Here is a 25,928-nt window from a genome sequence, read left to right on the forward strand (position 1 = left end):
ATTCTGCATCTCACTTGAACTGTGGCGTCTGGGGTCTTAAATGCTAACAAGCGGCCATCTAAGATGCATTAATTGGTCTCAACCCACCTGGATCAAAGGAGAATGAAGAACACCAAGGTCACACGGTAACTATGAGCCCAAGAGATAAAAAGGGCCACGTGAACTAGAGACTTACATCATCCTGAGGCCAGAAGAACTAGATGGTGCCCGGCCACAACCGATGACTGCCCTGACAGGGAGCACAACAGAGAACTCTTGAGGGAGCAGGAGAGAAGTGGGATGCAGACCCTAAATTCTCGTAAAAAGACCAGACTTAACGGTCTGATTAAAACTAGAAGAATCCCGGTGGTCATGGTCCCCAAACCTTCTGTTGGTCCAGGACAGGAAGAATTCCTGAAGACAACTCTTCAGACTTGGAAGGGACTGGGCAATGGGTTGGAGAGAGATGCTGATGAAGAGTGAGCTACTTGTATCGGGTGGACACTTGAGACTGTGTTGGCGTCTCCTGTCTGAAGGGGAGATGGGAGGGTACAGAGGGTTAGAAACTGGCAAAATGGTCATGAAAGGAGAGACTGGAGGGAGGGAGTGGGCTGACTCATTAGGGGGAGAGTAAATGGGAGTATGTAGTAAGGTGTACATAGGCTTATGTGTGACAGACTGACTAGATTTGTAAGCTTTCACTTAAAGCACAATAAAAATTATTTAAAAAAAAAAAAAAAAAGCCTTCTTGGATCTTACCTTTATATGAATTGAAACTAACCTGAGAAAACAATCTTTCTGTAAAGACCAATATTTCAAAAGTAACCAATGAGGGTAATGAATAAAGAATATTCCAGAATGAGAAAACACGATACCGCAAATCAGTAGACCAGGGAGTTGCTTCTAGGGAACAGAAACTAAGCGGTATTCTTGGGATTGATTAACCTGGTAATATATTCCCAGATATATTTCAGAAAGTCTATGGATCCATAATTACTTCCTTGTGTCTCTCATTCTTCCCCCCAATAAATGGGAATACCAACTGTGTTTATCCTTCCCTATCCTCTTTATTGTCTCTTGGGTGTATTGGGGAACAGATCTATTGTCTTTTAAATTCGTTATTCTCTGGTGAAGAGATGATGCATCTGAACAATTATATCTGAACCTGATGGAGTATAAAACTCTAGATTTTGGGTCTAATGACATAATTGGATATGTCTCTGGAGACTCTTGAGATATATTTTGAGTATATTTTGTATGCACGAGGGGCATGAATTATTGGCGAAGATCATGGTAAATTGGTTTCTGAAACAGTGTACTCCTAGTATCCCATTCCCATTGCAATGTGACTTTGTTGCTTTATTAAATGCTGCCTATTCCCCACTTGTTGAATCTGGTCTGGCCTTGTGGTTTGCCTTGACCAGTAGCATGGGTCAGAAGAGTTCCAGCAAATCAATTGATCCTAGTAAATCTAGGTCCCAAAAGGCCTTGAAAATTTTCTCCTGATCCCAGCAATTATACCACGACATGAGACAAGACCATCTGGCTAATAGACAGTCAACATCCAGACATGGAGTGATGCCATTCAGAAACAGCCATCTCTCAGCGTTCTTGCCAACTTAACCCTAATGTATTAATAAGCGCAGCTGAGGCTGAAAGAACCTCCACAATTACCCAGCTTAGCTGTAGGCTCAAGAGCAATAATATATTCTAATCTTTAGATCCACCGTTATTTGGGATAGTGTCTCATGCAGCAATAACTGATGAGTAATCTTTATTCTACTGTCATTGTCTCAGACCATTAAAATACATTTCTTTTAAATGTTGAAGTTTTATATATCTTCCAGGTGTTTTCTTATAAGAAAATTTAATTGTTCTGTGCTTACCCTAGTTGGAGACTGCTGTTAGATTAAAAAATCAACTTTATATGCAACATTTAGTAAATAAATGTGTGTTCTATCACAAAAAAAAAAAAATCACCCTTCAATTACTCTTATTAATAAATTCTTAAACTTTAGAACATGATCTGACCATAACTTTACTTGTGCAACATTATCACTAGTCATCTTCACTTTTCTTCATATAAAAAAGTTTTCTTCATGTATCTGACAAACCTTGGAAAATCTTAAATTGAATAGCCATATTTTTTCATCTTATATGCAAGTTTAGATGAGAACTCTATTTCCTAGTCAATAACAGACCTTGTTACTTAAGATTCCATCTTTTCTTGTTGGCCATCTGTTGCTTTTCTCTCTTTTTGGCAGTTAATGCTATACATAATCTGCTTTTGGAGATTTTGTTACATATTCTTGATGAGTCATTTCAGTTGGTCCTATTGATTTTTTTCCTAAGGCACAAGAGTTGCCAGACACAATTCATCATCGTGGAGCAAAGCCTGACTCATGAAAAATAAATAGTAAATACGTAAACCCATGCTTCTTAAATGCAATTTTATATGTAACTTCACAAAAATACACAGCTACAGTCTCACTTATTTGTGTCATATCTAATTTTCAAAAATGATTTTCAAAAGTTCTAGTGTAATTTTTCATGGAGGTTTTATCTAGCATAACATGATCTAATAAAGTGATTTTCATATCACGCTCTTTGGAACCTATAGGATCACTGATGTAGTGAATCCTACAGACCAATAGTAAAAGATGAGTATGTAATTATCCTCTGTCATCATAACCATTACTTCAACCAAAGAAGTTCAAATTTAAAAATACAAACTTTCTCTCTCACTCACATACACACAATGTAACAGAGAACTCCAGTTGAATTTGACCTCTGATGTTTAAAGTGCTCAGAGTAAGATCACTTTATCTCAGTAAATGACCTCTCAGATTTTTGTCTTCCTTTGCAGCTCTCAGTGGATATGCAAATAAGTTAAAGCCGATGGTATGCTAGTAGAAGTGATAAATGTAAATCCGATGTTATATCCTTAAAAAGTGGGACATGCCAACTGACCTCCCCACCTACTTTCCTCTCCGTTATTTACTCCACTGAAGTCACATACTGGATTTTCCCTGATTCTTCAGTATGCCAGGTTCATTTCTAATGTAGAGCCATTTCCCTAGGTTTTACTTCTTACTAGAATTATCTTGTCCTCAATATCTATAGGTATAAATATCTTACCTTCTTCTAGCAATGGCTCAAATATTATCTGCCACAGGGGGGCTACACAAAGACACCTAATTCACCAATTTCAACAGGTATTCAATTGAAATAGCTGATAGGAAAATCATTGAAGTTAATGTATCATTTCACTTGGGAGATAGTGAAGACTTGGCCCAATGCAGTAGGTGTCCTGGTGGAGGTAAAGGGACTTGTATAGATGTTAAAGATGTATACAACCTAGGTCTTGGTGACAAACTGCATTCAGAGAGCTAAACGAGAGTCCTTCAAAGGACTTTAGAGTAACACTCTTACTTCCAGTGTTGGTATTTGGCTTAGTGGTAGTCATAAAAAATGGAGCAAATTTTAGAGGAAAACAGTTAATTAGGGTAGTAATTTTCTGTCACCCAAGTTTCACCTGTTAATATCTGGCTAACTTATTATTCTTGTTCCTAACTTAGTTAACATTTTCCCTTCTTTTTGATTTTTACTATTGTAAATTCACTTTAAGTTCTTATTTTATTTTTATCCATATGTATCTCACCACTGGTGGCTTAGTACTAAAGTTTAAGTAAAGAATGACTTCAATCTGGGGAGGGGGGGAAAGGGGTTGTGCACATTACATTAGCCAAACAAATAACAATGAAATTTCAATTTGTCATCATTTACGTATGATTAGAAAACTGATTAATATTACTGTACCACATTTTTACAATATATGATCAAGTAGTGTAATTGCCTTAGAAAGCATATCCTTGTGTTAGTCAAGTTCCCAGCCGGAAATTATTAGTACATTCAAATTAGGACACATATGTGAAGAGAGTATAATGAGAAGTATTTAGAAAGGTATGGGCAGGGAATAGGGAAAACACAAGGCCTATCACAGTAGCCAGGCCTATTAGCAACAGAGTTTTTAATTCTCCCAAAGAGAAGTTCAAAAAACAAAACACTTTGCTGTTGAATTGACTCATAGTAACCATATAAGACAGAGTAGAACTGCCCCATAGGGCTTCCAACAGGTGGCTGGTGGATTTGAACTGACAACATTTTGGTTAGCAGTCACGCTCTTAACTCCTATACCACCAGGGCTCTTCCAAAGAGAGGTAGGAGTTGTTATCACACTGCAGAGGAGAAAACCATGCAGAAAGGGATGCCTTAGAATGGGCAGTGACCTTCAGATGACAGACACAGCCAATCCAAGGCCATCCTTTTGGGGGAAAGACAAATAAGTGCCCTACCTTCACCCTCCCCCATCTCTTATCTCTCAGCATCTTACCTTTAACCAAACCTGGGGCCAATGAAAATTCTTGATGTAGCTTATATAGATCAGTCCCCTAGAGTAGCAAGCAGAAAGAAGGATCTAGAATGGGTACAAGAAGGACAAACATAAGACAGTCAATAAAAAATTCTATTAAAATTTGGTAACTATGTGTCAATATAAATATATACATATTAAGAAAAAAATTTAAGAGAAAACTGTAGCCACATGATAGTAATGTGTATAATGCAAACTTACTATTTGTCAAATTTTTCTAAATTTTCAAAGTGCAAACACCAATCAATATACACACATCTACCAATATTGATAACACAGTGCATGCTCTTCAGTAAGTAAAATATATCTGTAGTTTTAAGATAAAATCAAGAGATTTTCCAAATCACAAAGTCAGCATAGAAGTTTTTATTAAAATATTAAATACACAAATTTTTCATCAAAAAATCTTACTAAAATTCCAAGATCAGTTCACAGAGTCAGAACAGACTCAGTGGAACATAACAACAACAACAAAATACCACAAAGTTTTTATTTTCCTTTTTAAAATATAATTCTAAAATATTCATTTAATATATTTAGCTCTTGTGAGGATTAAGCACAATTCACTTATTAACTATTAAGAAGAAAATTTATTCTGTATATAAATTTAATAGGATAGGAAGTAACATTCTGCGTGCATTAAATAGTATTTAATGGTAAAATGAATAATTTCTAGGGGAGAAAAATCAATAAACATAATAAAAGAATAGAAGAGGAGGAGCTGGGTATAATCCATGTACACATATATATACAAGTTCCCATGGACACTTCTGGGTTTATGCGGTTTGTGCGTGTGGCGGCCAGTGCATGTTCCTACTTTACCGCTATGCAGCTGACGTTCTACTCATTGGTTGTATGAGTTTAATTATGCTTTTCCAACATAGTAGTGGCCTTATTTTGCAGCTGTCGAAATAGGTATTAGAAAATAGGATATTTCAGTTTTGCTCTAGCTCCACTTTAGAAATCATACATTCAAACATAAGATAAAACTTAAATTTGACTATTTTATTCCTAGATACTCACCACCTATCTCTCCAGCATACTTGGTGAAGCCATCATTCTCATACTTACCTCTTAGGAATCTCCTATGCTTTGCTATTCCTCCATGAAATTTCTACAGATTGCCCAACTTCATTTTCTTTTGCTTCCTGTGACTACATCCTTCAGTCCACAACAGTACAAATGTTCCTGCCCATATATTAAATTATTCATTTCTCCTTATTCTTCCTTCACAAATTTTTGATAAACTTGCTAGCCTAGATTATTATGTATGTCCATATTTTTATTCCTAAATGTAACTTTATTAGGACTACAGAAGGGAATCACAAAATCCCTTACAGTTTGCCCTTATTCCTTTTTAGTCTCTAACCATAAAGTCGGCAAGCTTCCTGTCTTACTCGAGTCAATTTTCTTTCTTTTTTTTTTCTTCTCTTCTATAGTTATGTCAGATTTGTCTAACCTTAAAACTCTCTGTCCTAAGATTGCCCCTGTTCTTCACTCTTGGGAGATTATCTTGCTTACTAGTCACAGGACAATAATGACTATTAGATATGAGTGCCATCTTTTTTTTTTTTTTTTTTGGCACAAAACTCACAAGTTAGAAACTCAGTGCATTTGCATGTATATTTCCTTCCTTCCTGCCCTACAGTTGAAAAGGCTGTTGTATTACATGTGGTGGCTTCCATCCTTCTCAAATTCTTCACAATGGATGTATTTCAATTGATAATTTCTTCTTTCTCCTTCTCTTCATAACCACATTCTTTCTCATCAGCATCCAAACACACTCACATATCTCCTATCTTAAACAAAACCCAACTTACCTTAAACAAAAATAACCAAAAATGTTCCTATAAAAATAAGATCATCTTCATAATTTCTTTCTCTCCAACTCCATCTAATCTCCTCCTTTCTCTTTTAGTAAAACCTTTAAAAATAGTGTAGTTATTTGTTGCATGATTATTAGGCTTTTTTTTTAAAGTCTCTGAAATACTTGATTCTGTTTATTACCCCAAGGGAACCTAACATACCCTGCTTGGTACAGAAAGTAATACCTGGGACAAGAATAATGACATAATAAAAAATTAGAAAATACGTGGCTTTGGTTTAAATACCAGCATGCAGACCTTAAGAAAATTGCTTCCAGAGGATGGATATATGGTGATCCATGCTAGGATGTGGTGCAGCATTGCTACACCTGTTGTCTGGGATGACTCAGAATGCGGGTCGTGCACCCAATGAACTACTAAAGGAGAAAAGAGTGATATCATACATTGGTTGATGGAGTCTGCATTTATAAAGATAATTCAAATATGACATGATATCACAAAATATATTGGCTGATTTTCAAACATGAATAAAGGACAATAGAGAGAGTTCAGAAATTTTGAGTTTTGCAACCTCAAAATGCAATACATAAATTTTTAGAAATGTATTAGATTAAAAAAAAAGTAATTAAGTCTCTGCCTCTGTAGTAAGAATAAGTTTTTTCCTTTGTACTCACCTGAAAGCCCCTCATTATATTATGGTATCAAGAGGTAAATCTTTACAATTGGAAAAAGGGGCTCAGGGAAAATAAACTGTATCCTATCTGACATACAGGCTTGCATTTAGTGCCACCACTTTCTCTCTTCCAACTCAGTCCTCAATACACTATAACCTCTCTGTCTACTGTTTCTCAAAATAAAACAAATAAACAAAAAATCAAAGAAAACAAAAAAAAATTCTCTAGGACATTGATAGGTTCTTTCTCATTTCTTTTTTTAATAAATATTTTTCAGGCTTAGTCTATTTGACCTTTGGCACCAATGGCAGTCTTGAATACATACTTCTTTACTTGATGTCTTCTTTTAATGTCCATGACTCCATAATCTCCTAATTTCCACCTTTGCTATGGCCCATATTTTTCAATTAATTTTTCAAAGTTTCTTAACATGTAGCTGTCTTATAAATATTGAACATCTGAGTTTTCTGATCAGGGTTCTCTCCTTTTATCCACGCTAAATTTAAACATCCCCACTAAAAACTTTTTGAGATCTAAGTCCCTAAAAAAAAAAAAAAGTCCATAGTCCATATTATTTTTGTGGTCTTCATAATTATAAATCCTAGTTTATAATTTATTGCCCAAAATGAAATTTTCTTGGTCAAGAATAGGTGTTCAGTGGTTGATAAACTGTAACATTCACAAATCCTCCTTAAATGTAGCAGAAATAATTTATATAAATTAAATAAAATTGTCAAAAGAAATGAAATATTTACTAGAAATTGCACTTTGTGAACTAGAATGTGATGTTGTTGTGTGCCATTGAGTCGATTCCAACTCATAGTGACCCTATAGGAAAAAGCAGAACTGCCCCATAGGGTTTCCAAGGAGCAGTTGGTGGATTTGAATTGCTGATCTTCTCATTAGTGGCAGAGCTCTTTACCACTATGCCACCAGGGCTCCAGAATGTGATATAGTCCCCAGATTTAACCAGGTTATAAAAGTTATCAAGTGTAAACTTGTTGCACCATGATAATGAATGAATGTAAAGTATCAGGATTATATTTGAAAAAAATGCAAATAATGGTAAATGGTAAATATTTAACCAACATATTGATTGTGTGTGTGTATACATAATACATATATGTATGTGTGTGTATATATATATATGTATATACAAAAGCTCACACAAACATTTGGATGATTGTTCTCAATGAAATAAATTAATAGATGAAAATTTAGGGAGGTAATGAAGGACATTACTCCTACTCAATGGCCTTTATGAGTAATGAGACCAGCACATTACTAGTCTCACTGGAGGTCTCATATAGGAGAAAGTTTGTATTTTGAATTTACATTATGTGGAGGACTTAGTCACCGTCATTATCACTGCCACTTCGAATTACACAGAGTTGATTAAATGAGTATATTAACTCTTTAGAGTAGAACTTAAACCTTAACTAAGCATACAATTCAAGGAGCATGAAGAGATGGTTCTTTCTCATCATGGTGTTTTTCTGTGTGACAAATAAAAAAATCAAATATACTGCGATAGAGTTTCACTTACTTGAAATTATCAAGAAGTAAAATGTTCTGTGAAAGTAATTTTTATAGATAACTGATTTTCCCCCATCTTTATGTTCCAAAAAAAAAAAAAAAAACACCAAATAATATATCAATGACTTTTATAAAAAGATTTAGACTCAGCTCTTTCTACTTGAGTAGAATAAATCAAACAGGATATGTGCTTTAATGATGACTCAAGGTCACATCAGCAAGTATTAATATGAGTTATGGTCATTTGGTGATGTTCGTTTGTGCTAATGAGATAATTGAGCTTTTTCACTTTATACTCTGTATGTTCGAGCTATTAACCTCTTCCAAAAATTGAGGAGATCATTTTTCCCTCATCTTTTCTCTTGGTTGTTCATTTTAAAGCAACAAGTTCTTCTCCCCCTGCCTTTTATATAATGCCCAGTTTCGTACTCAACTTTTAATTTTGAGAATGATATTATATCAGGTAGTTAAAGTTTTATCCAATATTAGAGCTAGTACCCCTTGGAAGAAATCTTAGAGTAAGCAAGGTATAAAGTTGTTGGCCCATTTTTCTGGAAATGTTTCACTCACTTACAGGATGTATGGTCTCCTTTCCAATTGCTTATACTTAAAGAATTGTTGTACAAGTGACATTCAGATTATGAGCTCTTAATACATTACTCTGAATGTTGCACACAGAGAGGTTCAATAGTTGCTGTTTTGTTGTTGTTAGGTATCCTTGAGGTGGTCCTGACTCACAGCGATCCCATGAACAACAGAATGAAATCCTTCCCACTCCTGCACTATCCTCACGATGATTGCTATGTTTGAGACCATTGTTGCAGCCACTGCATCAATATCAATCCATCTCATTGAGGGTCTTCAAAAGTAGTGTTACCGAAAGACAAAAATGAAAATATTTTATACAATGTTCTCCATGACATTTTAGGTATAACTTCTGTATAAAAATCAAAAGAAACTTGGAGGGAAGAACAATGAACTGTGTGAACTAGAATGAGTCACAGAGCTGTACCATTAATAACAGCTTCCAAATCACTTAAAATCCCAAGTTTTGAAAATTATTAATAGTGGAAGCACATATTAGGCTCTTCATAGTTTGAGAGTATGATTATTGAGTGGCTAGTAGTTTTATTTTTAGTTTTTAAATCAAGAATGCTATGAAATACAATACCACATAGAAGTCTATTAAGATTGTTTACCTTTTTAATTTCTTATTAAATGCTGATATTTATATATGTGATACTTGCATAGTAATAGCTAAAAAAAAAAAAAAGTAATAGCTAGATGATAGTAAATCAAATTTTAATATAATGTAAAGTTAGTGATAAATAGAAAGCAGTACAGATTTCAAAATAAGAAAGGATCTTTAAAGCCAGAATTCTATGGAGATACGAACAGTAAGTAGGAGACTAGTTTGCACTTGATTTTCATCTCAAGTGTCTTAAACTCATGTGATTTTGGACAATGTTGTAAAGCTCTATTTCATTATCATTTATTGCAGGGTATTTGTGAAGTTCTAATAAGAAAGTGAATATGACAAGTGTTTTGAACTTGCAAATGACTGCATAGCTGAGTTTTTAAAGGGCAAAATTCATGCCTCCTCACATTTAATATGAAGAAGCTAACAGAAAGCCCAGCATATGTCATGCACTCAATAATTTTTTAACAAATTAAAGTATGCTACATTCATACGTTTCAAGTGGTTCCAAAATAGAAAATAAGCTATAAATTAAATATGACTTTAGGAAAAAGAAGTACAGCTAATATCACTGTTTTCTTTCTTCCGTCATTCATTGTTGTTAGTTGCCATTGAGTCTATTCCGACTCATGGCGACTCCAGGTGTGCGTAGTAGAACTGCTTCATACGCTTTTAAGCCTGTGACGTTTCAGAAGCAGATCGGCAGCCCTCTCTTCCGAGGCACCTCCAGGTGGGTTTGAACTGCCAACGTTCTAGCTAGTTGTTCAGCACTTAACCCATTGTGCCACTCAGGGATGATGTAGTCTTTATTCTTTGTAATTCAACAACTTTAGAAATTTGATCTTTTTTTGTCTTGAACTATATTTAGTTTACTTTTCTGTTGCATAGTTTATTTGACTTTGACATAATTTTATTCATGCCTGACCTCTTGCATTGTACAGTTGGTCAACATTTATGTAACACTTGTTCAGTTGGAAATATTAACCCTATTCTTAAGGAACTGGCTCCAACTCATGGCAACCTTGTGTCTAACAGAACAGTATGTTGCCAGTCCTGTGCTATCTTCATGATCATTGATAACGGTAAGTATATGTCTACTACAGAAAATTTGGGTTATGAGTTAGAAAATTATGGAAGAATTTTCACAGAAAGAAAAATGGAAATCATCTGAAATTTTGTTTCTTTTTATTTCACAAAGTTACGTATTTTTCATGCGTAAGAATATAGAACACTTTAGAATTAAACATAATTGTGACAGAGAGAGGGCTCCCTGGCTAATGTAAATGTTTAATGTGTTTGGCTGCTAACCCAAAGGTTGGAGGTTCAAGTCCACCACAGATGCCTCAGAGAAGGCCTGACAATTTACTTCTGAAAAATCAACCGCAGAAAACCCAGGTGGAGTTCAGTTCTTCTCTGACACACAGAGATTGTTATAAGTTGGAATGAATTCGATGGCAACTGGTTATTTGGTGACAGAAAAAAAACTTACGTATCCATAAGATGCCTTTACTTAAAACTATCATTTAAAATGGTATGAAATAAGACTAAGATAAAAGGTGGTTCTGTTTTTCATATTCAAGTCAAGAGAAAACAAAAGTAAGTGAATATGCTCAAGTTAAAAATATATATCTTATAAGTATATGATATATATTACAATCAATGAAATATGATTTAGGTTTCTAACTTCTTCTGGTATAACATCAAAGGTAATTTCCACAGCTTGAAAAGGACACATATTCAAGGTTTGCGTAATTATTTAACTGACTTTTGCAAAACTGAGTTGTGAAATGATATTACTCATGCCGTTGTGTGCCCCCTCCCCTCCCCACAGGCTTGTTTTGGAAGGATTTATTTAGAATGGAATAAATTCTAAGTTTAATTTTAACCTTCAATTAGTTTGGGGAACAGCTGATGGAACTCACCAGCTACACAGTGAGTGAAAGATGTGGCAGTCTTCTTCTGTAAAGATTACCTTGGAAACCCTGTGGGGAAGTTCTACTCTGTCCTTCAGGGTCACTGTGAGTCAGAATTGACTTGATGGCAACAGGTTTGAGTTATTAGTGAATGCTACTTTATAGACATGCAAAAAAAAATTAAATATTAGAACTCTAACAGTACAATAAAGATGGTAGTTATATTTCTTAGAAACTGAATTTGTTAAAAAATGCAAAAGAAAGTTCATTCATATACTAAAATTATCATGTTCTGTACTGGAAAAAGACAATGTTTTTTGGAGAATCACTTTTTTTAAACTTCAAGAGCTTAAGAAGTCTTTCTTTGATAATTTTTTAAAAAAAAATCACTCATTCACACTGCTATTAAATCCATAAATAGGCAGGTTAGTTAGCATATTTTCAAACGTTCTTGGATAAAATCATTTTAAAAGGTCTATCACTTGATTTAGCTATAGTTTATGTTTTCTATTAAATAAGATTATGCTTTACATAAGTTCTATTTCCAGTGTATCCATTGACTTTATCAGGCCAAAATTTGTCAAAGTAAGGAAATAAATTGAATGAACAGGATAAAATAGTTAAATGAATTTAATCATGTGGAGAAATACATTTCTCGATGAAATTAAGTTCATTCATCTCATTATGGCATAATACAATATGATTAGTTACAAACCAACAATAAATAGTTTTCTCATATCCCTATGTCTAAAGTGATAAAATTCTTGTTTCATAAGACAGCACAAATCAACCTGAAAAAAAAATCCCAATAAAATTTCTTTCAAGTACTTTGAGTTTACTTCTGCAAAAGTTTTTAGTGTTAGACACGTTTCTCTGCTTCCTGTGAAGATGTAAGGTAACAGAGGAAAGACCCTGAATTGTTACATGCTCATATTTAAGTTAAATTAAAAAAAAAAAATGCAAACCCATTGTCACTGAATTGATTCCTACTCATAGCAACTCTGTAGGATGGAATGAACTGTCCCACAGAGCTTCCAAAGAGCATTTGGTAGATTTGAACTGCCAGCCAGCTCTTTGTTAGCATCTGAGCTTTTAACCACTGTGCCACCAAGGCTGGCTGGATATTATTCCATGCATAGCAGCCAAGAATGTAGCTAAAGAATAAACATAAGGTAAAATGCAAAATAAATAACTGGTTGCTATTTTTAAACATTTTTATAATAATTAAAAATAGTTTTATATATTAATATTTACATTTAAATATAAATGATAAGAATAAATGTAATATCCCATGTAGATCATAGATACAGACAAATTACTATGCATATAACATGTTGATGACCTGTAAACACACATACATATTTGGGTTTTCTAACTAATACAGAATACGTCCCCACGGACTAAATATCATTCCATAAAATGACCAGGACTGAATGCAGGGAGACATTGAAAATGAGAATTCTTATAGTAAAGCAGTACATGCTGAAATTGGCACCTGAACATGGCAGACGGCTTTGTAACTGTAATCTTAAACTATATAAAAATGCTAAGTAAGTATTTGTTGTGATGTGCCATCGAGTCTAATTCAACTCATAGTGACCCTATATGATAGGTTTCTTAGGCTATGATATTTACAGGGGCAGGTAGCCAGGTCTTTTCTCTTGAAGAGCTACTGGTGGGTTAGAACTGCCTACTTTTCAGCTAGCAGGTGAACTCTTAGCCATTGCGCCACTAGAACTCCTTGTAAATAACCCTACCTTCCACTTTTACAAATGAAATCTGGAAACCGTAAAGGTTAATGATCCAAGGTCACTTCACTAAATAGTGTCAGGTCAAGACTAGAATTTATATTTTACCCAAGAGTAGACCTTATTTTATCAAACAACATTGTCTCTTTATAGAAAAAAGGTCTAAGTAGTATAGCGTGGACATCTTTATTTGGGGGAGGAGGTGGAAACCTTGGTGGATGAATACATACCAGCATATAGACTTGGCTACTGAAAAATTTAACAGCCTTATTGAGGTAATACTGAGCTCTTAAACGCAGCACCTCCAGCACTCCAAAAACAAAAAACAAAAAACTGCACAGTTAAAAAATGTGCAATTTGTGAAGATTTTCTAAGTGTGTTCGCCCATGAAAACATCACAATTAAGTCAATGATTAATTTTCCAAAAAGCTTCCTTTTGTCTTTTATAATCACACCCTCCAACCTCTCTTTGCCCTATGTCCATCCTCAGCCAAAAACTTAGCTGCCTTTTGTTATTATAGATTAGTTTGTTTTCTTCTTGTTGTTAGGTGCCATTGAGTCGGTTCCTACTCGTAGCAAACCTATGCACAACAGAAGGAAACACTGCCTGGTCCTGCGTCATCCTTGCAACTTTTGCTATGCTTGAGCCCATTGTTGCAGCCACTGAGTCAACCCATTTTGTTGAAGGTCTTCCTCTTTTTCGCTGACCCTCTGTTTTACCTAGCATGATGTCCTTCTCTGGGAACTGATTCCTCCTGATAATATGTCAAACTATGTGAGATGTAATCTTGCCCTCCTTGCTTCTAAGGAGCATTCTGGCTGCACTTCTTTGAGGACAGACTTGTTCATTCTTTTGGTAGTCAGTGGTATATTCAAAGTTCTTTGCCACAATTCAAAGTCTTCAATCCTTCTTCAGTCTTCCTTATTCATTGCCCAGCTTTCACGTGCATATGAGGCAATAGAAAACACCATGGCTTCGGTCAGGAGTACCTCAGTCCTCAAGATGACATCTTTGCTTTTCAACACTTTAAAGAGGTATCTTGCAGCTGATTTGCCCAATGCAATGTGTCTTTTGATTCCTTGACTGCTGCTTCCATGGGTGTTGATTGTGAATCCAAGTAAAATGAAGTCCTTGACAACCTCAATGTCTGATGTTCCTTATTGGTCCAGTTGTATTTTTGTTTTCTGTATGTTGAAGTATAATCATACTGAAGGCTCTGGTGTTTGTATTTTAGAATTTTATATAAACAGAAAAAAATAGAATATTTGATTGGGGAAGAAGATTTTGCCTTCTTTCACTCAGCAAAATTATGTTGAGATTCATCCATGTTGTATTAATGGTTCATTCCTTTTTTTGCCAAAATTGGGTGTCCTTTTATGAATCTAAAATGTTCATCTATTTCCAGGTTTTTCCACTCTAGTGTTGTTTCATGTTTTTGACTAGTACACATAAAACATGTACAAATATATGAGTAAAAATATTTGTTTGAAAATATACTGTCATTTCTCTTGGTATTAGAAAGTAGAATGTAAAATGTATGATTAATTTTAAGATATTGACAGACTATTTTCCTAAATGATTGTTCTATTTTACATTCTGACCAGCAGTGTATGATGGTTACCATTGTGCTCCAGATACATTCATTGTGATTGGTCATTTTAATTGTAACCATTCAGAGAGGTATGTAATGGTAACTTATTGCTGTTTGAATTTTCATTTCCATAATGACTAATGATGTTGAGAATATTCTCATTGGCTTAGTTATCATCCTTACAACTTTTTGGTAAAATGTCTGCTCAAGTTTTTTGCCCATTTTTTAATGAGTCTTGGTATCATTATTATCAATAGTATTATTAAGATTTGAAAAGTTTTTCTCTAATTCTGATTTCTAGTCCTTTATCAGATGTACAATTTACAAATATTATCTCTCAGCTTGGTTTATTTGGTTTATTCTCAGAGTAGTCCCTTTCAAAGAAGAGAAGTTTTAAATGTTGATGAAGTACAATTTACTAAAGAGTTTTTATTAGACTATTTGTTTCTTTTACTTACAGAATGCTTCTTAGAAAGGAGGATGGTGAGATTTGTCTTATGTACTGTGGACATGTCATCAGGAGGGACCAGTCCCTGAAGACAAACATCGTACTTGGTAAAGACTTAGAAAAAAGATAGATTGATGCAGTGACTACAACAATGGGCTCAAACATACCAACAACTGTGAGGACTGTGCAGGATAGGATGTGTTCATTCTGTTGTATGTAGTTACTATGTCCATGTCACTAGGAGTCAGAACCAACTTGACGGCAACTGATAACAACATTCATAGTGCCATATCTAAGAAATTTTTGCCTAATCCAAGTTCCTAAATGTTTTTACCTGTTTTATTTAGAAATTTTACACTTTGGGACTTTCCATTTGGACTGCAATCTATTTTGACTTAATTTGTATATATGGTGAGTTGATACTTCTTCAATAAATACTTGGTATCATTTATTAGTAGATACATGTGGGCTTGAAGTTTTCTTATTTGGAAGATTTTAAACTATAAATTCAATTCCTTTAATAAATACACTAAAAAAAAAAAAAATCCACCTAGTAGATTCCATCTCATAGTGACCCTGTAGGACAGCCGTATAGGGTTTTCCAAGGAGTGACTGATGGATTGGAACTGTTGACCTTTTTGGTTAGCAGCTGAGCTCTTAACAACTGCACCATGAGGGCTCCTTAATAAACATAGAATTGCTAACGTTTACTTCTTTTGAGTAAGATTTTATAGTTTTTATCTTCCAAGAATTTTTTTTTTGAGATAATACATTTACTCTTATAGAATTGTTCATAGTATTTCCTTGTGTCTTAAATACCCTAAAAATCTACACTGATTTGTGCTGTTTGTCCTGATATTTATAATTTATGTTTCCTCTTCTCAAATTTGATGAAAGACATGAACATACACATCCAGGATGCTAAAAGAAGTACAAACTTGTTTTTGTTAGGTACCACAGAGTTTGTTCCAACTCATAATGACCCACTGTGTAACAGAATGAAACATTGCATGGTTCTGAGCCATCTTCACAGTTGTTGCCATGTTTGAGACCATTGTTGCAGCCACCATGTCAATTCATCTCATTGAGAGTCTTCCTCTTTTCCTTTTCCTCTTTTTCTCTGACCCTCTACTTTATCATTCAGGACCGGTCCCTCCTAATAACATGTCCAGTGATGACGTTTCTCCTTCCTCACTTCAAAGGAGCATTCTGGCTGTACTTCTTCCAAGATAGATTTGTTCATTCTTCTGGCCAGGTCCTTCTTCCTAGTCTGTCTTAGTCTGGAAGTTCTGCCAAAGCCTGTCCACTGTGGGTGATCTTGCTGGTATTTGAAATACCAATGGCATAACTTCCAGCATCACAGCAACACACAAGCCACCACAATACGACAAACTGATGGATGAGTGGTGGGAAGGGCAAGCAGGGTAAACTAAAAGCTATCCAACATGAGATACATTATAATCGAACTATTCAATAACAAAGACAAAGAGAAAATCTTGAAAGCAGCAAGAGAATCCACTCATCACTTAAAGCATTCCTCAAAATGATTAACAACCAATTTTCCATCAGACTCCATTGAGGTCTGGGGTTATATAAGAGTTTTAACACAAGAGAGATATAGTGGTTGTACATTATTGTGAACAACTTAAATCCAACTGTATTGTACATTTTACAATGGTTAATTATATATCATGTGACTCTCATTAATAAAAATAATTAAAAAAATAAAAACAAATTTCCTCCCTTTGTAATTGAACTACAAAAAGGGCAATATACTTGTCTATTTACTGCAGCATCTCCAACACCTAGTAGATTGTGTTGCACAGAATGTGATAAATAAAGGGAAGAATAAATTAAAAGACAGATTTTGAACTCAAGCACAAAGCTTGCCTTTGTTAGAAAATATACATTCATGCAAGTACTGAAACTTGTTTCCATTGAGCAATTCTGACTCAGCCACCCTATAGGACAGAGTAGAACTGCCCCATAGGGTTTCCAAGGGATGACTGGTAGATTTGAACTGCTGACCTTTTGGTTAGAAGTTGAGCTCCTAACCACTGTACCACCAGGGCTCCATTAGCTATTATATACTATATATACAAATGGCTTTAAAAATGACTAATTCAATAGAACAGTCACGCTCTCAATTTCTAGGATGCCAATTACCTAGTTTGATTGTTTTCCTTTATAACTGAATAAACTATTTGCCAATGTATAGTTTGGTGTTATACCAGTTTCATTTTGAAAATTTTGTGTATATGTCACCGATACTAAAAAAAGAAGAAATAATGGAAGGGAGAAAGTGTGATTTATAAATCAAACAATAAAGTAAAAAGGAAAAAGTTAAACATTTCCACTATGTAAAAAGAGAAGTAAAGGAAATGTACAATTCTATCTTTCAGCATTTCTCCTAGCTTAGTAACTTCCCCAAAGAATTGGAAAATAAAACATGTACATTCAGGGGAGGCAATTATTAAATATTATCCCACATTATCACTTGAATATAATTTGAAAATATGTCTTGCTAGTTTCCCTCTATACTGTACTATCTCGCTGCAGCCAGCTACAGTTGATCATAGTACTCAATGGCTTTAAGAAGCTTTACACTTTTGTCCCTGTGTCACAAATAAATTGATATCCCTGTCTAGAACTATTCCGGAAATCTAAATTTTCATTGTGACTTTTGTGCCAGGAAATATGCATATGTCAGTCTCATTAATTTTACTTTACATTTACTTTACTTTACATATCATTACCATTTAGTAACTCTGAACTGATTTTCTGGTACAGAAAAAAATAAAGCCAAAGTAGAAGGAGGAGAAGAAGAAGAAGGAAAAAAAAGGAGCCTAAGAAGCCAGAATCCTTGACTCCAATTTGTTGTGTGAATAAGTTTTCTCAGGATGGCAACTTTGGAGGCAAGTAAGTCATTGCCCAAAGTATATCTTTTAAATGGGCTGTGAGGAAATGTTCCTAATTTGCAAAAAGAAAAGTAAATTTTTAAGCAATTTGGCTGAAAATCTCTTCTATTAGACCCATACAAAATTGATGTTTCTTTTCAGCTAAAAACAAGATGGCCTGTGAGATGGAATACAAGCAAAGATTTCCCTTAAATGATTTCTGTTAATAGATACCCAGTTGCCTAAGGCAGTTATTCTCCAAATATGTTATTCTGGGGGTCCCTGAAGCCCTTATAAGGGACTCGTGAGGTAAAAAAAATGTATATATCAAAGTTATACTAAGATATTACTTTCCTTTTTCACTATGCTGACATTTGTACTGATGTTACAAAATACTGGTGGGTGTTATGTACTGAATTGTGTTCCTCAAAATAAATTGTTGAATTTCTAACCCCTGGTACCTGTGAATGTGACCTTATTTGGAAACAGAGTCTTGGCAGATCTAATCAAGTTCAGATGAGATCATGCTGATTTAAAGCGGTCCCCACTTCAATAAGACTGGTGCCCTTATCAGAACAGGATATACAGTGACACAGAGATACACAGGTAGAACACCTTGTAATGATGCAGGTAGAGATTACATCTACAAGCCAAGGAATACCAGGTACTTCCGGCAACACCAGAAGCTAAAAGAAACAAATGGATCAGATTCTCCCTAAGAACCTTCACAGAGAGTATGGCCCTGCTAATACTTTGATTTCAGAATTCTGTTCTAGTCTTTATAACTGAGAGGATAAATTTCTGTAGTTTTAAACCACCTACTTTGTTATAATTTATAATGGCAGCTCTAAAAACCTAAAATCGAACAGTACCATATAACTCAAAATCTTGTGATAGGATGCCAGTATAAAACCTTTTATGATCATGTATATTAGATAATTTTGAGTTGTATTGTTAATATATAAGCTTTAATTTTTCAGTAGCATTCTGACTCATAGCAACTCTATAGGACAGGGTAGAACTGCCCCATAGGGTTTACAAGGAGCGGCTAGTGGATTCAAACTGCTGACCCTTTGGTTAGCAGCCATAGCTCTTAACCACTATGCCACCAGGGTTTCCACTATAAGGTAGTGATCTTGTTTTGGCCTGTGTTTATTTTTGTAAACCTAATTTTCAAACTTTCTGAACTCATACTGCAATTTTAGCAGCTGAGTGCAACAATACTGACTTGTGTTAGATCTTTTTTTTTTTCTCAGTCAAGATAATTATATACACATACACCAAGGTAAAATCGTTTTTGAAATTTCTTCATATCTTCTTTAACATTTCCCTGCATTATTCTTTTTCTTTAGTTGTTAGTGGATCGAGGGTTGATCTTCTTCCCTGCTGTTGAAAATTATTCTGTAATGTCTCAATTGTAATCCAAGCCTTCTATCCTTCAGCTAAGATTACTATTTTCTTGATTTAACTACATAAACTTCTTTGAATTTGGAAAAGAAAGCATTTGTGGAAAATAGTATCTTTTTTTTTTTAATAAGGAAACAAAGAAGCTGATTTTTTGTATATTCTTCTGTAGCAAGGCAGAGTTCATTAGCATGAAAGTTAAGTTGATTCATGAGTTGAAAGTTGCTAATCTGTTTGTTCTTCTAAACACCACGTTTTATATTCTAGACACTCGAATCATTTCTTTTTGTTGTGTTTTCCAAATACGCCATGCTCTTTCTACCTCTGCTTTTTTTGCACAGGCTATATTCTACAATGACATAATAATAATATTTGTTTTCCACTTACATTTTGCCTAGGTACTCTGCATCCTTCAGTTCTCAGCTGAAAGATATCATGCATTTTCTCTCTTAATACTCACAAAGACTCAATGATATTGACTTCTACTAACCCTTTTTCACAGGTAAAGTGTTGGTCCAAGAATTTTAAGGTCATAAAACTATTAAGCATTATCATTAAGACTCAAACAAAGCTGAGCGATGCAGTTTTTATTTTACCATTAGAATCCAGGATGCCTTTTATAACTCTTACTCAAGAATTTTTTTTTTTTTTTTTTTACCCAAGAATAGCCCTATACCATATAGGTTTACATGGCATTGTGTTAAGGCCTTTGCAGCAGTCCTACTCCTTTGTTATTACCTGCTTTCTCTACTGAATACTGGACTGTACTCTCCTTGACAGCAGGTGTTGTCCCTTATTTTCAGCTCTGCAGAGTTCTTGGCACAGAGCTATGTCTTTATATTATTGAGCCAATGAAGAAATGAACACTTTTTTAGATTTATAATTTGTTTTCAAGGATAGATTTCTGAAGGTTAATGGATTATATTAAGCATTGACACTTGACTTTTGGTGGCAATCTGTATTTTAAAGCCATTTTCAACTTTATGTCTTTCATATTTTAGCACTTCCTTAGGCTGCCAACATTTCCCATCTCAATATCATCTCTAAAATGGAATAGAATTTTTTTTCTTTTCAAACTTTATCACAATTAATCAAAATTATCTGAACAATATGAATTGAAAGGCATTCACAAAATATTTCAAAATTATTTTACCTTTAACAAGTGCAATGGGAATCCACTTATGACAGAATTTAGTTTTTCAGAAAATTATGATTTTGACTTGTCCCAGCAAATATATTATTTTTCATTTTTATTTTTTATTGAACTTTTTTAGATGAAGGTTTATCGAACAAACTAGTTTCTCATCAAGCAGTTAGTACACGTGTTGTTGCATGACGTTGGTTAACAACCCCACGACGTGTCAACACTCTCCTTTCTTAAATCTGGGTTTCCTATTACCAGCTTTCTTGTTCCCTCCTACCTTCCTGTCTCTGTCCCAGGGCTGGTGTGCCCATTTAGTCTTATTTTGTTCCATAAGTCTGTTCAATCTTTGGCTGAAGGGTGAACCTCAGGAGTGGTCTCATTACTGAGATGAAAGGGTATCTGGGGTGAACATATTATTTTTGATTAAACGCATAAGAGGAGTTTGCCTTGTGTACAAGTGGCCCACTCTTATTTTTCTAATTCTTTATATTTGAAATTGTGGATGTTTTATAAACCTTTATCATAAGTGTCCTTTCATGTATGATCATTGAAATAAAAATTAAAGATCAATTTCTCATTTATCTTTGCAGATCTCTTTTCACAAAATGCATAAACAGAAGCCTTATCCTTACATAACTTTGGCAATTTTATTTAATTAACTGAGTAGGAATAATAGTCAAATGCTTTCATATGATTTCAATATTTACTCATATGTCAACAAAAATCAATACTCTTATAACAAAATTACAAAATAATTGCTCATTTCATTTTGTCTGTTTTTAAAATGAAAAAGCCATTCTGCATTTACATTTTCATGAAGGATATGTTCATATTCTTCTCCATCTTTATACCTGTCATGAGGGCTTTAATAACAATAACCCTTTGAAATAATAATAATAATAAGTATAAATAATAATCCTTTGAAAGACAGTATAGACATCAAATTGAAAGCTTCATGTTGATCTACTTAGCATAAATATATTTTGACAAAATTAATTATTTTGTTACATTTCATTCAATGTATATATAAACTGATATAATCTGTCAGATTAGAAGAGGTCTGTCATAAGTAGAATATTATTAATATATGAAATTCTAGAAGAGCCATTTTCATTTATTTATTCATTCAACAAATAGTTATTTGGCAACTAATATATGCCTGGCATTGTTCAAGAAATTGGAGATAAGGCAGGTTGCAAATTCTGTACTCTTTAGAACTTATACTGCCTTGGAGGGACATTAACAATAAGCATATTAACTACACACATAAAGGCATACACACACACACACACACACACACACACACGTCTATGAGTTTACTATCAGTTGATAAAGAGATTTAGATGGAGAAAAATAAACCAGGGTCAGAAATCCAGGGGATGCATGGGTGTAAATGTGATTGTGTTTGTGCGTGTGTACGTGTTCTGTGTGATTGATGGATGTTCAGTATGTGTTTGGTATATGACTGCGCCTGTGTGTGTTATTCAATGCTCGATGGTTAGGGAAGTCTCCTAGTGTTACATTTAGAGAAACCTGAAGAGAGTGAGGCAGATAGAAATGGATGGATATGGGAGAAGAACATTACAGAGGGAACAACATATGCAAATAACTCAAAGGCTGAGACATGCTGGTTGTGATAGAGCTAAAGAAGGGGGTCAAAGTCAGCAGCGGTAGCAAGGAGTAAGAACGGAATTCAGAGAAGCTGTGAGGTGGCCACATCCTTTTAATGCGTGTTGGATATGGAAAGCCATCGTAAGATTTTGTCTTGAATGAGGGATTTGATCTAATTTGCATTCTTAAATGATTTTTATTTTTGCTGTGTGTAGAGGTCATCAATGAACAACAGCAACAACAACAACAACAAAACACTAATTGTGATGAGGAAGGGAGGGATGTGGACGTAGGTGAACTAGTGAAATAGTTATAACTGTTCACATCAGAAGTAGAGAGTGACTTGAACTGGGATGTTAACAATGAAGGCAGTGTAAGTGGTCAGAATTGGGCTACTCTCTTCCTTAGTTTTCAACTGTTAAGTTACCATTTTTTTGCCATAATGGCCCATAAAAAGGTATGCCACATTTCAAGTAGAAACTTTGGTGGAAGGAATTAATAATGACTTTTTTCACTCATAAATATATTAACAAACACACATTTTCAGTTTAGGTTCACAGCACTTAATGGAAGAGTAAATTTCATTTAATAACTCTGCTTTAATTTTCTATCATCAATAAACTTTCTTTTGGGAAAAGGACTCCTCGGTGAATAACACTAACATATTGTTATGGTGTTTAACATTTGAGAAATTGAATCATGTGTATTTTGTTTAAATCTAACAATGTTGCAAAGCCAAAAGGCTAAATATTATTATTACCATTTTGTTAACGGGAAATCTGACAATAAGGCATATTATTAATAGACCAATTATTTGCTAATCATAGCTCTGAGTATTATTGAGACTATGATTAAAAAAATAAAAACCCACAAAACATATAATATGATCCTATCTTCTGGAAAAATCATCACAAACATCATTAACACAAGTATACAAATACATGTATCTCAAGAGTATGTGATAACTCAGAAAGGCTTCTTAGAAAATTAGTTACAATATATATTGATCTAAGCTGAAATGACAATGGTAGAAAATGGGAGATGAGAAGAACTTCAAGAAAGAGCACAAACTAAAGCAAGTCTTGAAGTCTGAAAGCGCACAGTGCATTCTATAAATAGAGAGGCCAGTAAAATGATCATAGAAATGTGAAAGAGCTAAAGAGCCTCAATTGTAAGCAACATGCTGGAAAGTCTTTCCTCAAATGTTTGGATTATAATTGAGAGCTTCTAAACAGTGACATTAACAACAGCGGCATAACAAGACTAGATAATAATTTAAGAAGATCAGTCTGGTAAGTAAGGTGTGAACTGAATTATACTAGCAAAAGTGTAGATATTGGGAAAGAAAAAGGAGATTTACAATAATTCAGGCAAGAAGTATGAGAACATGAACATAGATGTTGGCAATGAGAATTTGAAGGTGATAAATGATACTGAAAGGTATTACTGAAACAAAAAGGTAGACCTTGCTGAATGACTAGCAGAAGAGATTAAGAGGGCATTGGGATGAGGGTCAGGTTGACAGAGAAGAGTAGAAGAGGAAACAAGGTACGTAATTGGAGAGGGCAGGATTTTATGAGACCATGAGTACATTCACTTCTACTTTCGTGAAACAGGAAGGCATAGGGTATGGATTAGAGAAGAACATGATTTGTCTTAATCACTCTGGTTTAAATCACTCTGGCTAGCAGGTGTGCTGAGAATAGATCATGGAAAATAAGATTTGAAGGAGGGAGACCTATTATGATACATTGTGGTAACTCAGATAAAAGACTGTAACAGTTAAAACCAGGGTGGTAGCAAAGGAGAAGATGAGAGGTGGTTGAATTCAAAATATATTTTTAAAGATTTAGATACCATTTCACGGAATATAGTCTATATGACAGGAGATAAAGAGAATTAAAGGTGACTTCAATTTTTTTTTTTTTTTCCAATGGTCAGGGCCTGAGCAACTTGAAAGATAGAGCTTCCAAAACCAATGTGAAGGAATGAGCTGAGTATGGAACAGAGTTGGGAAATGGCAAAGGCTAGGATTATAGCCTTAGAATGTCAAGTTTAAGATGCTAATTGGATATTCAAATAGAGATATCCAGTAGGAAGCTATGTATATGAATCCAAAATGAGATAATTTTGGTATAGAGATATAAATTTGGCATATATAACAGTTTTGAAATTATGAGATAGAATGAGATCATCAAAATGGCGAGAATAGAGGACTGTGGACACAAATCTGGGACAGTGAGGAAGAGATTAAAAAGGAGCTGTTAATGAAGTGGGAGAAAGAGTAAGAAAGTACAGTGTCTTGGAAACCAAGTGAAATGAGTCAAAGTGGAAAGATCAGCTGTCCCAAAAGGGGGTGAATTGTCAGGTAAAATGAGGAATGAGAATTGATCACTAAGCTTAGTAATAGGGCAGTCATTTGTTGACCTCGATGGTAACAGGATCAGTAGACTTCTTGGAGAAAAGACACCTGATAAAGATTAGCATAATAGAAAATAAGGGGAGAGGAATTCAGAGATTGAGCAAATAATTTGACAAGTAAAGGTCAGCAAAGAAGTGGGACATCATTTGAGGGAATACTTGGCATCAGGGTAAGTTTTTTGTTTCCCTGCCTTTTTTTTTTTTTTTTTTCTTCTAGAGAAATAGAAAACAAAAAACAAACAAATCTGTTACCATGGAGTCGATTCCTACTCATAGAGACCTATAGGAGAGAGTAGAACTGCCCCATAGGGTTTCCAAGGAGTGGTTGATGGATTAGAACTGCTTACCTTTTGGTTAACAGCCGAGCTTTTAGCCACCATGCCATTAGGGCGTATAGGCTGTACAGAATCATTGAAAGGACTTTGTGAGCAAGTGTTAGGGAAAGTCTCCACTAACGTCAGAAAATCAGAAAGCACAGAAATCATAGGAAGTACAGGAATCATAGAACACTTCTCTCTACCTAATCTGTGTGAAGTACAGTGGTGGCTGATGAACAGGAGGAACCATCAAAAGCAGCTGGCAAAACCTAGCTTCAGCCATGTGCCAAAATCTCTGTGCCACCTCAAATGGCTCAGAAGTTGTAATGGCATCTGCGTCTATGCCTGCTTTCAAGTACTGTGTGAGAGTCCTTCATTGGCAGATTCTAAACAAAATTTCTACCAGAAACAAACTCTGTGAAATGTAAGACTTCCAACCCTTATGATATAGGAGAGACTACCTAAAGAAGAAAAAAAGTAAATAATTGTTAATGGAGCATCTGATATAATCACAGATTTTTTTTTTTAATATTAAACCACATGAGACAATAGTAGAAAACGTCCCCAATTTTTTTTGTCCTAAATTGTAATTTGCATTTTTAGAAACTTTATAAAGATGAGAATATCCATTTTTTTTTTTTTACAACATGAGCCAGTAACAAAATAAATGCATGTTCAATAAAGGAAGAAAATTCAAGCTGTTAGAAAAATATAATATAGTGGGTTTTTTTTTTTATTACAATTATTTTTCAACTTAGGTTTTTAAGTCTAATTTGAGATTTGAATTC

Source organism: Loxodonta africana, chromosome 17 (assembly GCF_030014295.1).
Source record: "Loxodonta africana isolate mLoxAfr1 chromosome 17, mLoxAfr1.hap2, whole genome shotgun sequence".
In the NCBI taxonomy this organism is placed as follows: Eukaryota; Metazoa; Chordata; class Mammalia; order Proboscidea; family Elephantidae; genus Loxodonta; species Loxodonta africana.